At 43.9% G+C, this 15,000-nt stretch overlaps 12 non-coding genes across 12 annotated transcripts in view; 6 read left to right on the forward strand and 6 right to left on the reverse strand.

Moving 5' to 3' along the window:
* Nucleotides 1-5,627: 5,627 nt before the first annotated feature.
* Nucleotides 5,628-5,699, reverse strand: Trnaw-cca. Its single transcript has one exon. It is a non-coding gene; the product is annotated as a tRNA-Trp (tRNA).
* Nucleotides 5,700-6,392: 693 nt separating this feature from the next.
* Nucleotides 6,393-6,463, forward strand: Trnag-gcc. The gene has a single exon. It is a non-coding gene; the product is annotated as a tRNA-Gly (tRNA).
* Nucleotides 6,464-6,807: 344 nt separating this feature from the next.
* On the reverse strand, nucleotides 6,808-6,879 carry Trnaw-cca. The gene has a single exon. It is a non-coding gene; the product is annotated as a tRNA-Trp (tRNA).
* Nucleotides 6,880-7,571: 692 nt separating this feature from the next.
* On the forward strand, nucleotides 7,572-7,642 carry Trnag-gcc. Its single transcript has one exon. It is a non-coding gene; the product is annotated as a tRNA-Gly (tRNA).
* A 344-nt stretch (nucleotides 7,643-7,986) lies between these two features.
* Trnaw-cca lies at nucleotides 7,987-8,058 on the reverse strand. Its single transcript has one exon. It is a non-coding gene; the product is annotated as a tRNA-Trp (tRNA).
* Nucleotides 8,059-8,751: 693 nt separating this feature from the next.
* On the forward strand, nucleotides 8,752-8,822 carry Trnag-gcc. The gene has a single exon. It is a non-coding gene; the product is annotated as a tRNA-Gly (tRNA).
* Nucleotides 8,823-9,166: 344 nt separating this feature from the next.
* Nucleotides 9,167-9,238, reverse strand: Trnaw-cca. The gene has a single exon. It is a non-coding gene; the product is annotated as a tRNA-Trp (tRNA).
* A 3,342-nt stretch (nucleotides 9,239-12,580) lies between these two features.
* On the forward strand, nucleotides 12,581-12,651 carry Trnag-gcc. The gene has a single exon. It is a non-coding gene; the product is annotated as a tRNA-Gly (tRNA).
* A 344-nt stretch (nucleotides 12,652-12,995) lies between these two features.
* On the reverse strand, nucleotides 12,996-13,067 carry Trnaw-cca. Its single transcript has one exon. It is a non-coding gene; the product is annotated as a tRNA-Trp (tRNA).
* Nucleotides 13,068-13,759: 692 nt separating this feature from the next.
* On the forward strand, nucleotides 13,760-13,830 carry Trnag-gcc. Its single transcript has one exon. It is a non-coding gene; the product is annotated as a tRNA-Gly (tRNA).
* Nucleotides 13,831-14,174: 344 nt separating this feature from the next.
* On the reverse strand, nucleotides 14,175-14,246 carry Trnaw-cca. The gene has a single exon. It is a non-coding gene; the product is annotated as a tRNA-Trp (tRNA).
* A 692-nt stretch (nucleotides 14,247-14,938) lies between these two features.
* The window catches only part of Trnag-gcc, a 71-nt gene continuing 9 nt past the window's right edge, over nucleotides 14,939-15,000 (forward strand). Inside the window, exon 1 of the tRNA in view lies at nucleotides 14,939-15,000. This exon is cut by the window's right edge and continues 9 nt beyond it. This is a non-coding gene — a tRNA (tRNA-Gly).

Raw genomic sequence — 15,000 nt, forward strand, 5'->3', positions numbered from 1 at the left:
AATGAATTGTGGTGATTAACTTGATTGACATACCGGAATCAGATAGATACACTAGCCAGATGCTTTCTGTGCTTTCCTATACTATAGAGGCCAAGAAACTTCGACAGTTTTAGAGACTATTTCCGACTAAAACATTTTCCGCTAAAGCACGGATGGTAATCAAGTTGCTTAGGTAAGGGTAAGAGGTTCCAAAAAAATACAAAACCATTTCGTGTTGGTAGGGAACAGTAGTTGCCATTATTTTGCATCGATGGTTCTGTGTTAGAATGCTGGGTACGCGGTCGATGCATGATAGTAACACAGCAATTTAAAATGCTACAAAAGCTGTTATTGGAACGTAATGCAGACAACAAGTTTCAACAGCAGAGTGGCGCAGCGGAAGCGTGCTGGGCCCATAACCCAGAGGTCCGTAGATCGAAACTACGCTCTGCTAGTAAGAAATCGAAGCTGAAATATTAAGTCGATGCATTTACAGAATTTATAGCTAAAAAAATTAATTGTTTTAAATAGCAGTAAACAAACTGTTGTAAATGATGTGTAACGAATAAAGACATAAAACCGCACTGATTTCATCAGCATCGATGGTTCAGTGGTTAGTTTATGGAGGGGTTTCCGGAAGGGGAATAAACATGTATGAGGTAGGTGCATTTTAAAATATTACTAAAATTACATAAATAAAATATGAGGGAAAGAATCTACTAATCTACTGGGTAGGGAGTTTCTACGGGAAAAGGGGGATATCCTCAGCTTCGGGGTTTGGTGCACCATGATGGAAATGGGAACACACCATATCCATTGATCCCTGGATCGCTGCCAATCGGGCCTTGAATCGGAAGGCACCCCAGGATCTTCCGTTGATTCCGAGAATCGAACGGATTTCGTCGTTCCTGGGGTACCATGATCCAAGAGACCCGACAACCAGGGGGAGAATCCTCCCATGCGAAGAATATTTATCATATTTCCGCTGGTAGGCATTCTCCATACTCCCTGGTTGGTCATAGCAGACCACGACGTCAACCATCACCCGGGAACCGGATAGTTGAAATTCAACATCCGGTCTTAACCTTTGCCCGGGGATGGCATTGTTGATCGTGACGTCATGTCCCTGCTTGACTAGCAGCGATTCCAAGAGATCTTGGATGGTGTTGTGCCTCTTGGTGGCGAGCTGGAGACCTTCTTCACAGTGGTTAAGCACATGAAACCCGGTCTCGTTTTCCTTTCCGCATCGGCGGCAACTCGTATCTTGCTCCTGTGAGCAAAACCACGAGTGCCCCCGAAGAGGAAGGATGTCGAGCCGGGCCCTGTGAAGATATCTCCAGTCGCGGAAGGAGAGGGGCGTACGGCAGGATACCAGGCGAGCCATGTCTTTCGACTTGTCTTCCAGGGAGAGGCCAGTGGCAACTACTCCCTGGTGGCTCTTGTCGGAAATTAGGTCCCTGGTATAGCGCTGCCGAGCTACTTTCCGAAGTCCGCGGACTGCCTTGACTGGGCTTACGGAGACGTCATCGGCGACAATTCTTAGATTTTCGTCGCCGGATACATCAATCCGCACTCCCAGTCGTTTGGCAGCTTGGCGGGCAAGAGTCCAAAGATTGGACCCTGCCTCCGCGTACCTCAGTCTGTAGAGCCCCCATCCACGGATCCCGAAAGATATTCTCCAACTGGCAACACTCCTGGATGCTCGTTTCTGAACCCTCGCCGGATGGTGTCATGGAGCTGCTCTCGGCATATGTTCCTCACTGTAGGGTCTCTACAAGTGAGGAGCTGAGCAGCCCCTGGCGATGGTCCAGATATCGGCATCATCAGTGAGGCGGCATGTTCCTAGGCCCCCAACCCGCCGGTCCGCGTAGAAAAACGGGACCGTTGCGTGATTGGGAAGGTTGCAAATTAGGCCTAGAAACTTCCTACACTCAGTGTCCAGTTGGGTAAGACAGTCTTTCAGGACCCGACCCGAAGCGAGGTGATGGGAAAGGGAGGGAAGAAGGTGGCTACGGAAGATTTCAAGTTTTTGCCATGGTGCGAGGTGGGAGGCGGCAATCTTGTCCAGGTTAGGGATAAGGTCAGTTGGTGGTCGGAACCGCAATTTTCCTCCGATCGGTGTACCAAGATATGTTTCTTGGTCGTCTGGACCCAAGCACCGAATTAATTGATCACCAATTCGGCACTGGGCGTCAGACGGCTTGCCTTTGTCGAAGACCAGGCAAGCACACTTCCCGGCATTAAATTGCAGCCCCAAGGTGTTTGCGGTGAGGGTAAAAACGTTTAAAATGTTTTGGAGCTCGGAGGGAGAATTTGTAACCACGGCAATGTCGTCAGCATATGCCGTGGTTTTCTCGGAGCGAGCCAAATATTAAAAATCCGGGGTTAATATTGGACTTTCCGGCCCTGACGAGGGGTTCGGAAGCCAGGTTAAAAATAGGGGAACTAAGAGCGTCACCCTGGCGAACACCTGCTGTTGGGAAAATGCGGATGGATTCTTTCCCGACGGCAAAATCCATCCGATTTCCCGAATATATGTCCACCAGGATGCGCCGGAGGTCCTCTGGTATTGGAAGTGATGTGAACAGCTCATTCAGAACGGCGTGAGGCACAGATCCAAACGCGTTGCACATGTCCAGCCATGCAATAGACATGTGCTTTCGTTTGGTCTTTGTCTCCTCGACAACCGTCTGTAAGAGCTGTGTATGTTCCTGAATACCATGGACCCCCGGGAGGAAACCCTTTGCTCGGGAGATAACCAGCCAAGGTCTGAAGCGACTTGCGTTATTCTCTGGCTGATCACTCCCGAGAACAGTTTGTAAATGGTAGGAAGAAGGGATATTGGTCTAAAGTTGGAATAGTCGCTAGTGTCCCCTTTCTTGAAAATGGGGACAGTTCGCGATGTCTTCCAACAATTAGGAACCCCTAGCTTCCAAACCATTTTACAAACTGTTTCCAGCAGAAGGCAGTTGGGGTCGATGGCTCTAAGATGACGGTATTCTAGGCCATCAACCCCTGGTGATGTGTTGGTAGCCCGGCGGAGCTTAGCTTCAAGCTCTTGTTGGGTTGGCGCACGATTAAGGAAGTTCATCTGGTCCTCTGAAGGTTGGGACCAGTCGCAGGTGTCGTAGAGTTCCCTCGCACTTTGGCACTGCTGCGGAGATGGTCTCAATCGGTTGTAAGTCCTCTTGAGATATTCCTCCGCAGCTTGTACAGTACCATCGTAGGAGGGTAAACGGTCTTCGAGCACCTGTCGAACGGCTCTTCTTGGGTAAATGTTGAAGAGCCGCTGAATCTTCCTCGCCTCGTACGCCTTTTGCTTGATATGTCGCCGGGCCTTCTGCATCTGCCGGTTTTGGTTTCTTTTTCTTTTGTCAGGGTTTCCTCGGGGTTGTTCAGGGCTAGGGTCTTGTAAAATTTGTGCTTTAGGGAGCCAGTCAGCTGTGCAACGTTCGAGGACATCGTCTAGGTCATGTAGAGTCTCACAGCTCAAGAAGGCAGGAACCCAGAGACTGACAAAATCGTCGTCTCTTTGACTCTGCTCTTCTGAGCTGTGGTGACTACGTCCTCGATTGCTGTGCTGACTGGGGACAAAGGATAAGGTCTCGGGGTTAGGTGAAGGGTCTAAAATCTCTTGTGATAAAATTGTGGGGCTAGTATTTTCTTGTGGGGGGAGTTCATAAAGCCAACTAAAATTTTGTGTATTAAAAGAGGAGGCGAACTCCCTCCCAAGATCTAAAATAGGGCTAGCGGTAAAATTTGCTGGAGATAGGACATTACCAGGGGATTCCTCGATCGCTGGGATTTCCACCACGGATAGCTCATCACGCTCGTCTTCTGTTGCAGTAACATCCTCTAGAGAGATCACTGCAGCAGAAGAGTCACGGTTTGAGCCATCCATACTGGATATCCCAGCAAATCGGATGGAGGGTGATGGGTTGTTATTAGAATGTAACCTTTGGTAATGTCCTTTTAGTGTAGGGCCATCTCCAGCAAATCCACACACTCCGCATTCCCAATATTTAACTAGTCGGAGTGTGTGGGCTGTCTCTAGGTGTCTGTGGATACTACCCATTGCTCTGGTGTTAGTTGCCAAGGTAGTCCACTCACACCTAGGACACTTCGTGGGTTTACCAGGGTATTTTAAAATGATTTTGTCCCCTTCAATTCTGGAAGGGGAAAACGTGGGGAGAGAAGAGTGAGCGGGATTAGGAGACCCCTGCAGGAACCATCCATTGCAGATGCAATGGTTAGTTCGAGGGATTGGCGGAGAATACTGGAGGAAAGGGACTCAGTACAAGGTCTTGCATGTCTGCCGGCTGAAATAAAGGAATTAAATTCCTTTTTACAGCCAAGGCAGACATACTGGGTGGTGTACTGAACCCCTCTCCTAGAATGTCTTTCTTTTATGTGTGTCTCCGCCAATTGTCTCTTGCGATCCCCAGACCAGGGACCGCTACCTCGCTCACCTTGACAGGATTTCTCCCCACATTTTAAAATAATTGGCAGAGGAACTGGGATTTTAATGATTGTCCCATGGAGTCTTACTCTAGTAGCATTTCTACTAGATGCTCCTACCTCTGCCATTGCTACCCTGGGCCCACTTACATATGAAAGAATAAAACAGTAATTCTTATTGACTAAAAACAAACAAATAAAGAAAAAATCGGTAAAATATTGTTAGAAAAATTTAAAAAAAACCATTAAAAATCTGAAGAGAAGATTCTAAAAAAATATAGAAAGAGAGGAATTTAGAAATTTAAGAAAGAAAGAAAAAAATAGCAAAATAGATGTTTTAAGTACTAAAAATTAAAAATTAAATAATTTTGTAAAGAATAAAAAAAAAGAAACCGAAGAAATTGTGGAATAAAAAAATTTAGTGAAGAATAAAGAAAAAATTTTAAAAACAAAGAAATTGTGGAATAAAAAAATTAATGAAGAATTTAAAAAAAAAAAATAATAATTTAAAAACCGAAGAAAGTGTGAAATCAAATGAAAAAAAAAATCATGGATGAAAAGAATAAATAAATAAATTCTATAGAGTACTAAAATTAAAGAAAGATATGCATTAAAATTCAATATTTGTTTTGGTTAAAGCATAATAAAAAATTTTTTTTAAAGGGTTTTTTGGATGTAAATGGATAAAATGTAAAAATAATACAAGGAGCTAAAACATTTCATCAGTTAAATGATGTGTAACGAATAAAGACATAAAACCGCACTGATTTCATCAGCATCGATGGTTCAGTGGTAGAATGCTCGCCTGCCACGCGGGCGGCCCGGGTTCGATTCCCGGTCGAAGCATTTTACGTCCAATATTGACCTTTCATTCAAAGAATCCATAAGCAACTGTAACAAACACAAACTGTAACTAATCAGATTCCCTAGTTACATCACCTCTTCACGAACCCTAAGTATATCACTACATGCAATTGGCGAACTTCTCCTTCTCTTAACATTACTACATTTTTGGTAAGCAACAACTTGCTTACGCAACATTAATATGCAATTTGAAATAAAAGTATTGTTGAATGCAATTGTCAAATTGTTTACACGTCCTAAAAGTCGAAAGATTGTTGTCCTAGAATAGCTGTCGCTCTTAAGTCGTTAAATAATACAATTAAGCACAAAATGCAGAACAAACCCTCTGATCTCGACGTGATTTGAACACGCAACCTCCTGATCTGGAGTCAGGCGCGCTACCATTGCGCCACGAAATCTTGCAACTAATGTTCTGTTTTGCATTCCAGTAATGCACAACATTGAAATGCATGTGCTACGTACGCCATCGAATTTTGTTTTTTGGGATCTGTAGTACATCATTAAAGTAAGCTCCCAATGAATTGTGGTGATTAACTTGATTGACATACCGGAATCAGATAGATACACTAGCCAGATGCTTTCTGTGCTTTCCTATACTATAGAGGCCAAGAAACTTCGACAGTTTTAGAGACTATTTCCGACTAAAACATTTTCCGCTAAAGCACGGATGGTAATCAAGTTGCTTAGGTAAGGGTAAGAGGTTCCAAAAAAATACAAAACCATTTCGTGTTGGTAGGGAACAGTAGTTGCCATTATTTTGCATCGATGGTTCTGTGTTAGAATGCTGGGTACGCGGTCGATGCATGATAGTAACACAGCAATTTAAAATGCTACAAAAGCTGTTATTGGAACGTAATGCAGACAACAAGTTTCAACAGCAGAGTGGCGCAGCGGAAGCGTGCTGGGCCCATAACCCAGAGGTCCGTAGATCGAAACTACGCTCTGCTAGTAAGAAATCGAAGCTGAAATATTAAGTCGATGCATTTACAGAATTTATAGCTAAAAAAAATTAATTGTTTTAAATAGCAGTAAACAAACTGTTGTAAATGATGTGTAACGAATAAAGACATAAAACCGCACTGATTTCATCAGCATCGATGGTTCAGTGGTAGAATGCTCGCCTGCCACGCGGGCGGCCCGGGTTCGATTCCCGGTCGATGCATTTTACGTCCAATATTGACCTTTCATTCAAAGAATCCATAAGCAACTGTAACAAACACAAACTGTAACTAATCAGATTCCCTAGTTACATCACCTCTTCACGAACCCTAAGTATATCACTACATGCAATTGGCGAACTTCTCCTTCTCTTAACATTACTACATTTTTGGTAAGCAACAACTTGCTTACGCAACATTAATATGCAATTTGAAATAAAAGTATTGTTGAATGCAATTGTCAAATTGTTTACACGTCCTAAAAGTCGAAAGATTGTTGTCCTAGAATAGCTGTCGCTCTTAAGTCGTTAAATAATACAATTAAGCACAAAATGCAGAACAAACCCTCTGATCTCGACGTGATTTGAACACGCAACCTCCTGATCTGGAGTCAGGCGCGCTACCATTGCGCCACGAAATCTTGCAACTAATGTTCTGTTTTGCATTCCAGTAATGCACAACATTGAAATGCATGTGCTACGTACGCCATCGAATTTTGTTTTTTGGGATCTGTAGTACATCATTAAAGTAAGATCCCAATGAATTGTGGTGATTAACTTGATTGACATACCGGAATCAGATAGATACACTAGCCAGATGCTTTCTGTGCTTTCCTATACTATAGAGGCCAAGAAACTTCGACAGTTTTAGAGACTATTTCCGACTAAAACATTTTCCGCTAAAGCACGGATGGTAATCAAGTTGCTTAGGTAAGGGTAAGAGGTTCCAAAAAAATACAAAACCATTTCGTGTTGGTAGGGAACAGTAGTTGCCATTATTTTGCATCGATGGTTCTGTGTTAGAATGCTGGGTACGCGGTCGATGCATGATAGTAACACAGCAATTTAAAATGCTACAAAAGCTGTTATTGGAACGTAATGCAGACAACAAGTTTCAACAGCAGAGTGGCGCAGCGGAAGCGTGCTGGGCCCATAACCCAGAGGTCCGTAGATCGAAACTACGCTCTGCTAGTAAGAAATCGAAGCTGAAATATTAAGTCGATGCATTTACAGAATTTATAGCTAAAAAAATTAATTGTTTTAAATAGCAGTAAACAAACTGTTGTAAATGATGTGTAACGAATAAAGACAGAAAACCGCAATGATTTCATCAGCATCGATGGTTCAGTGGTAGAATGCTCGCCTGCCACGCGGGCGGCCCGGGTTCGATTCCCGGTCGATGCATTTTACGTCCAATATTGACCTTTCATTCAAAGAATCCATAAGCAACTGTAACAAACACAAACTGTAACTAATCAGATTCCCTAGTTACATCACCTCTTCACGAACCCTAAGTATATCACTACATGCAATTGGCGAACTTCTCCTTCTCTTAACATTACTACATTTTTGGTAAGCAACAACTTGCTTACGCAACATTAATATGCAATTTGAAATAAAAGTATTGTTGAATGCAATTGTCAAATTGTTTACACGTCCTAAAAGTCGAAAGATTGTTGTCCTAGAATAGCTGTCGCTCTTAAGTCGTTAAATAATACAATTAAGCACAAAATGCAGAACAAACCCTCTGATCTCGACGTGATTTGAACACGCAACCTCCTGATCTGGAGTCAGGCGCGCTACCATTGCGCCACGAAATCTTGCAACTAATGTTCTGTTTTGCATTCCAGTAATGCACAACATTGAAATGCATGTGCTACGTACGCCATCGAATTTTGTTTTTTGGGATCTGTAGTACATCATTAAAGTAAGATCCCAATGAATTGTGGTGATTAACTTGATTGACATACCGGAATCAGATAGATACACTAGCCAGATGCTTTCTGTGCTTTCCTATACTATAGAGGCCAAGAAACTTCGACAGTTTTAGAGACTATTTCCGACTAAAACATTTTCCGCTAAAGCACGGATGGTAATCAAGTTGCTTAGGTAAGGGTAAGAGGTTCCAAAAAAATACAAAACCATTTCGTGTTGGTAGGGAACAGTAGTTGCCATTATTTTGCATCGATGGTTCTGTGTTAGAATGCTGGGTACGCGGTCGATGCATGATAGTAACACAGCAATTTAAAATGCTACAAAAGCTGTTATTGGAACGTAATGCAGACAACAAGTTTCAACAGCAGAGTGGCGCAGCGGAAGCGTGCTGGGCCCATAACCCAGAGGTCCGTAGATCGAAACTACGCTCTGCTAGTAAGAAATCGAAGCTGAAATATTAAGTCGATGCATTTACAGAATTTATAGCTAAAAAAAATTAATTGTTTTAAATAGCAGTAAACAAACTGTTGTAAATGATGTGTAACGAATAAAGACATAAAACCGCACTGATTTCATCAGCATCGATGGTTCAGTGGTAGAATGCTCGCCTGCCACGCGGGCGGCCCGGGTTCGATTCCCGGTCGATGCATTTTACGTCCAATATTGACCTTTCATTCAAAGAATCCATAAGCAACTGTAACAAACACAAACTGTAACTAATCAGATTCCCTAGTTACATCACCTCTTCACGAACCCTAAGTATATCACTACATGCAATTGGCGAACTTCTCCTTCTCTTAACATTACTACATTTTTGGTAAGCAACAACTTGCTTACGCAACATTAATATGCAATTTGAAATAAAAGTATTGTTGAATGCAATTGTCAAATTGTTTACACGTCCTAAAAGTCGAAAGATTGTTGTCCTAGAATAGCTGTCGCTCTTAAGTCGTTAAATAATACAATTAAGCACAAAATGCAGAACAAACCCTCTGATCTCGACGTGATTTGAACACGCAACCTCCTGATCTGGAGTCAGGCGCGCTACCATTGCGCCACGAAATCTTGCAACTAATGTTCTGTTTTGCATTCCAGTAATGCACAACATTGAAATGCATGTGCTACGTACGCCATCGAATTTTGTTTTTTGGGATCTGTAGTACATCATTAAAGTAAGATCCCAATGAATTGTGGTGATTAACTTGATTGACATACCGGAATCAGATAGATACACTAGCCAGATGCTTTCTGTGCTTTCCTATACTATAGAGGCCAAGAAACTTCGACAGTTTTAGAGACTATTTCCGACTAAAACATTTTCCGCTAAAGCACGGATGGTAATCAAGTTGCTTAGGTAAGGGTAAGAGGTTCCAAAAAAATACAAAACCATTTCGTGTTGGTAGGGAACAGTAGTTGCCATTATTTTGCATCGATGGTTCTGTGTTAGAATGCTGGGTACGCGGTCGATGCATGATAGTAACACAGCAATTTAAAATGCTACAAAAGCTGTTATTGGAACGTAATGCAGACAACAAGTTTCAACAGCAGAGTGGCGCAGCGGAAGCGTGCTGGGCCCATAACCCAGAGGTCCGTAGATCGAAACTACGCTCTGCTAGTAAGAAATCGAAGCTGAAATATTGTCGCGGTTATTTGAGGCCCCATGGACTAGTTGTCACGTCCGGCGCTTCTGTATCGGCTATTGACCGCAACTCTACCCGAGATGTCCGGCAGTCTTGTCAGCAGATATTTCTCCCGGTAGCTGCTGTCTACGTTAGTGCATAAATGCTTGTGTGTGTCCCTTGCTGTGCCCCCAGTCTAGTTGTAACTGTTTGTTAGTACTGTGTGTGTGTGAGCGCACCCACAATGAATACAATCTTAATCGCTACTTGAGTCTCAGCGTTATTCCTCGGTGCTACATGGTGGAGATGCAGAACTTGTGGTAAGTCTTTGCGCTGTTTCATTCTATTGTGCTCTAGTTGTGCGGAGGCGGAGGCTGTTAGGGGCTTCCGAGAGTCGTCGACCCAACTGGCCTATGCGCCTTAAACTGTTGGGGTACGAAGCCACAGCACCGGCCGTGTGACGGGCGATTAGGGTGCGATAGCGCGGGGACGGCCATAAGAATTTCTGGGGAGGTAGGTGGGACCTAGTGGTGATTAAGTGGGCGTAGAGGCGGACAGTGGTGCGCTGCAAGGCGGTAGATCACCGCCGGTAACGATTGAAAAATCGGGAGTTAGGACGAAGAGTCGTTCGTCGGGAGGCGGTAGGTTACCGTTGTGAGCGATCGGAGGATCGGATTTAGACGAAGAGTCGTTCGTCGGGAGGCGGTAGGTTACCGTTGTGAGCGATCGGAAGATCGGATTTAGACGAAGAGTCGTTCGTCGGGAGGCGGTAGGTTACCGTTGTGGGCGATCTGAGGATCGGGCTTTAGACAAATAGTCAGAAGGCAGTAGATGAGTGGGGGTGCTGGTAGAGCCAGGGGGAAGACAACGCCCTCACGACGAGTTTGGGCGATTTGCGCCAAGGGTTGATCAAGCAATTGTAGGTGGTATCGTCGAAACCCTCAACCCGAGTAACCTTGTGCGAAGGAACGGGAGTCGAGTGGACGACTGTGTAGGTGAGCCAGGAGGATTATCCGGGTGGGAAGACCGTACACGGGTAATAACGAGAGTAAGTAATTTGGGGCAACATCAAGCTAGTATTAGCGAGGAGGAAACTCTAGCGTGGGCGGACGGCGAGGACAGCTCTGATTCTGAGGACAGTGAAGAGGGAGTAAAGTGGGATTTTGGCGCTTTTCCACGGAGATCTTCGGTTGCAAGCGCTCGATTGTTACGCGGCAGGTTAGCGAGGAATTCTGTTGTGGCCGTGGCAGTCGCCCCCCTCAATACCGTAGGGATGGCAGCCCAAATCAAATTCCAGACTCCACCCACATTCACCGGTCGGGATGGGGAAGACGTAGTGAGTTGGATCCATCGCTACGAAAAGGTGGGTAGATACAACCGATGGGGTGAAAACGAGTTACGGGATCACATTGAGCTGTCATTAGAGGGGGCTGCGGGCAAATGGTATGCGTGCATGGAGGCAACGGGCAATCTTCCCAATGCGTGGTCGGACGTACAAGGGCCCCCGGTGGTCAGGGGAATTAAATCGACACTGTTGACACAGTTTACGCCCGTAAACTATGTGCGACATAATGAGGCCAAATTGCGTGCGAGGAAGCAAGGAATTGAGGAATCGACCTTGGAGTACTACTACGACGTGCTTGATCTGTGCAGGAGGGTAAACGCGCGTATGGCCGAAGCCACGAAGCTATCGTATCTCTGGCAGGGGTTGAGACCTAGTGTACTAGAACAATTATGGAGCTTAAAGCCCACTAACTGCGATGAGTTCCTCCAGGAAGTAAAGCGCTTCCAGGAGATGACCGATCGAGGGAAGCAATACGAGTGGGCTATGGGAGTTATGGGAAGGGAGGAAAGACCCACGCATGACCCATCGCAGCAAGATGCAACGGTAGAAACGAGGTTGGAAAAAATCGAGAGAATGCTGGGAGTTATGGGAAGGGAGGAAAAACCCACGTATGACCCATCGCAGCAAGATGCAACGGTAGAAACGAGGTTGGAAAAGATCGAGAGAATGTTGGAGGAATTAATGTAGAGAAGAAAAAGAGCGGCGTGAAAGCAGCCGGAGACAGAGAAGGGGAAGCAGAGGGGAGGACTTGGCAAAGCTGAAGACCCAATTGGTAGAGAAGAGCGACACTGCATGGAAATTCTTCGATGGCGGGAGCGGTTGACTTGCTGAAAGTGGAAAAATCCCCCAACTAATGTTATTTTATGAACTCATGTACTTTTTTTTTTCTCTCTCTCTCTCTCGGTTGATGTTTGGCAAGGTATTGTCTTTGTAGAGTGTAGAGGGGTCAAATGTTCCCCATGGTATGTTGAGTTTTTGGGATATAGAGTCTTATAGGAAAGTAATAGCGGTCGGGACGACTCGCTATCTAGGGAGGGAGATGTCGCGGTTATTTGAGGCCCCATGGACTAGTTGTCACGTCCGGCGCTTCTGTATCGGCTATTGACCGCAACTCTACCCGAGATGTCCGGCAGTCTTGTCAGCAGATATTTCTCCCGGTAGCTGCTGTCTACGTTAGTGCATAAATGCTTGTGTGTGTCCCTTGCTGTGCCCCCAGTCTAGTTGTAACTGTTTGTTAGTACTGTGTGTGTGTGAGCGCACCCACAATGAATACAATCTTAATCGCTACTTGAGTCTCAGCGTTATTCCTCGGTGCTACAATATTAAGTCGATGCATTTACAGAATTTATAGCTAAAAAAAATTAATTGTTTTAAATAGCAGTAAACAAACTGTTGTAAATGATGTGTAACGAATAAAGACAGAAAACCGCAATGATTTCATCAGCATCGATGGTTCAGTGGTAGAATGCTCGCCTGCCACGCGGGCGGCCCGGGTTCGATTCCCGGTCGATGCATTTTACGTCCAATATTGACCTTTCATTCAAAGAATCCATAAGCAACTGTAACAAACACAAACTGTAACTAATCAGATTCCCTAGTTACATCACCTCTTCACGAACCCTAAGTATATCACTACATGCAATTGGCGAACTTCTCCTTCTCTTAACATTACTACATTTTTGGTAAGCAACAACTTGCTTACGCAACATTAATATGCAATTTGAAATAAAAGTATTGTTGAATGCAATTGTCAAATTGTTTACACGTCCTAAAAGTCGAAAGATTGTTGTCCTAGAATAGCTGTCGCTCTTAAGTCGTTAAATAATACAATTAAGCACAAAATGCAGAACAAACCCTCTGATCTCGACGTGATTTGAACACGCAACCTCCTGATCTGGAGTCAGGCGCGCTACCATTGCGCCACGAAATCTTGCAACTAATGTTCTGTTTTGCATTCCAGTAATGCACAACATTGAAATGCATGTGCTACGTACGCCATCGAATTTTGTTTTTTGGGATCTGTAGTACATCATTAAAGTAAGCTCCCAATGAATTGTGGTGATTAACTTGATTGACATACCGGAATCAGATAGATACACTAGCCAGATGCTTTCTGTGCTTTCCTATACTATAGAGGCCAAGAAACTTCGACAGTTTTAGAGACTATTTCCGACTAAAACATTTTCCGCTAAAGCACGGATGGTAATCAAGTTGCTTAGGTAAGGGTAAGAGGTTCCAAAAAAATACAAAACCATTTCGTGTTGGTAGGGAACAGTAGTTGCCATTATTTTGCATCGATGGTTCTGTGTTAGAATGCTGGGTACGCGGTCGATGCATGATAGTAACACAGCAATTTAAAATGCTACAAAAGCTGTTATTGGAACGTAATGCAGACAACAAGTTTCAACAGTAGAGTGGCGCAGCGGAAGCGTGCTGGGCCCATAACCCAGAGGTCCGTAGATCGAAACTACGCTCTGCTAGTAAGAAATCGAAGCTGAAATATTAAGTCGATGCATTTACAGAATTTATAGCTAAAAAAATTAATTGTTTTAAATAGCAGTAAACAAACTGTTGTAAATGATGTGTAACGAATAAAGACATAAAACCGCACTGATTTCATCAGCATCGATGGTTCAGTGGTAGAATGCTCGCCTGCCACGCGGGCGGCCCGGGTTCGATTCCCGGTCGATGCATTTTACGTCCAATATTGACCTTTCATTCAAAGAATCCATAAGCAACTGTAACAAACACAAACTGTAACTAATCAGATTCCCTAGTTACATCACCTCTTCACGAACCCTAAGTATATCACTACATGCAATTGGCGAACTTCTCCTTCTCTTAACATTACTACATTTTTGGTAAGCAACAACTTGCTTACGCAACATTAATATGCAATTTGAAATAAAAGTATTGTTGAATGCAATTGTCAAATTGTTTACACGTCCTAAAAGTCGAAAGATTGTTGTCCTAGAATAGCTGTCGCTCTTAAGTCGTTAAATAATACAATTAAGCACAAAATGCAGAACAAACCCTCTGATCTCGACGTGATTTGAACACGCAACCTCCTGATCTGGAGTCAGGCGCGCTACCATTGCGCCACGAAATCTTGCAACTAATGTTCTGTTTTGCATTCCAGTAATGCACAACATTGAAATGCATGTGCTACGTACGCCATCGAATTTTGTTTTTTGGGATCTGTAGTACATCATTAAAGTAAGATCCCAATGAATTGTGGTGATTAACTTGATTGACATACCGGAATCAGATAGATACACTAGCCAGATGCTTTCTGTGCTTTCCTATACTATAGAGGCCAAGAAACTTCGACAGTTTTAGAGACTATTTCCGACTAAAACATTTTCCGCTAAAGCACGGATGGTAATCAAGTTGCTTAGGTAAGGGTAAGAGGTTCCAAAAAAATACAAAACCATTTCGTGTTGGTAGGGAACAGTAGTTGCCATTATTTTGCATCGATGGTTCTGTGTTAGAATGCTGGGTACGCGGTCGATGCATGATAGTAACACAGCAATTTAAAATGCTACAAAAGCTGTTATTGGAACGTAATGCAGACAACAAGTTTCAACAGCAGAGTGGCGCAGCGGAAGCGTGCTGGGCCCATAACCCAGAGGTCCGTAGATCGAAACTACGCTCTGCTAGTAAGAAATCGAAGCTGAAATATTAAGTCGATGCATTTACAGAATTTATAGCTAAAAAAATTAATTGTTTTAAATAGCAGTAAACAAACTGTTGTAAATGATGTGTAACGAATAAAGACAGAAAACCGCAATGATTTCATCAGCATCGATGGTTCAGTGGTAGAATGCTCGCCTGCCACGCGGGCGGCCCGGGTTCGATTCCCG

The sequence above is a fragment of the Daphnia magna genome, unplaced genomic scaffold (genome assembly GCF_020631705.1).
Source record: "Daphnia magna isolate NIES unplaced genomic scaffold, ASM2063170v1.1 Dm_contigs127, whole genome shotgun sequence".
NCBI lineage: Eukaryota > Metazoa > Arthropoda > Branchiopoda > Diplostraca > Daphniidae > Daphnia > Daphnia magna.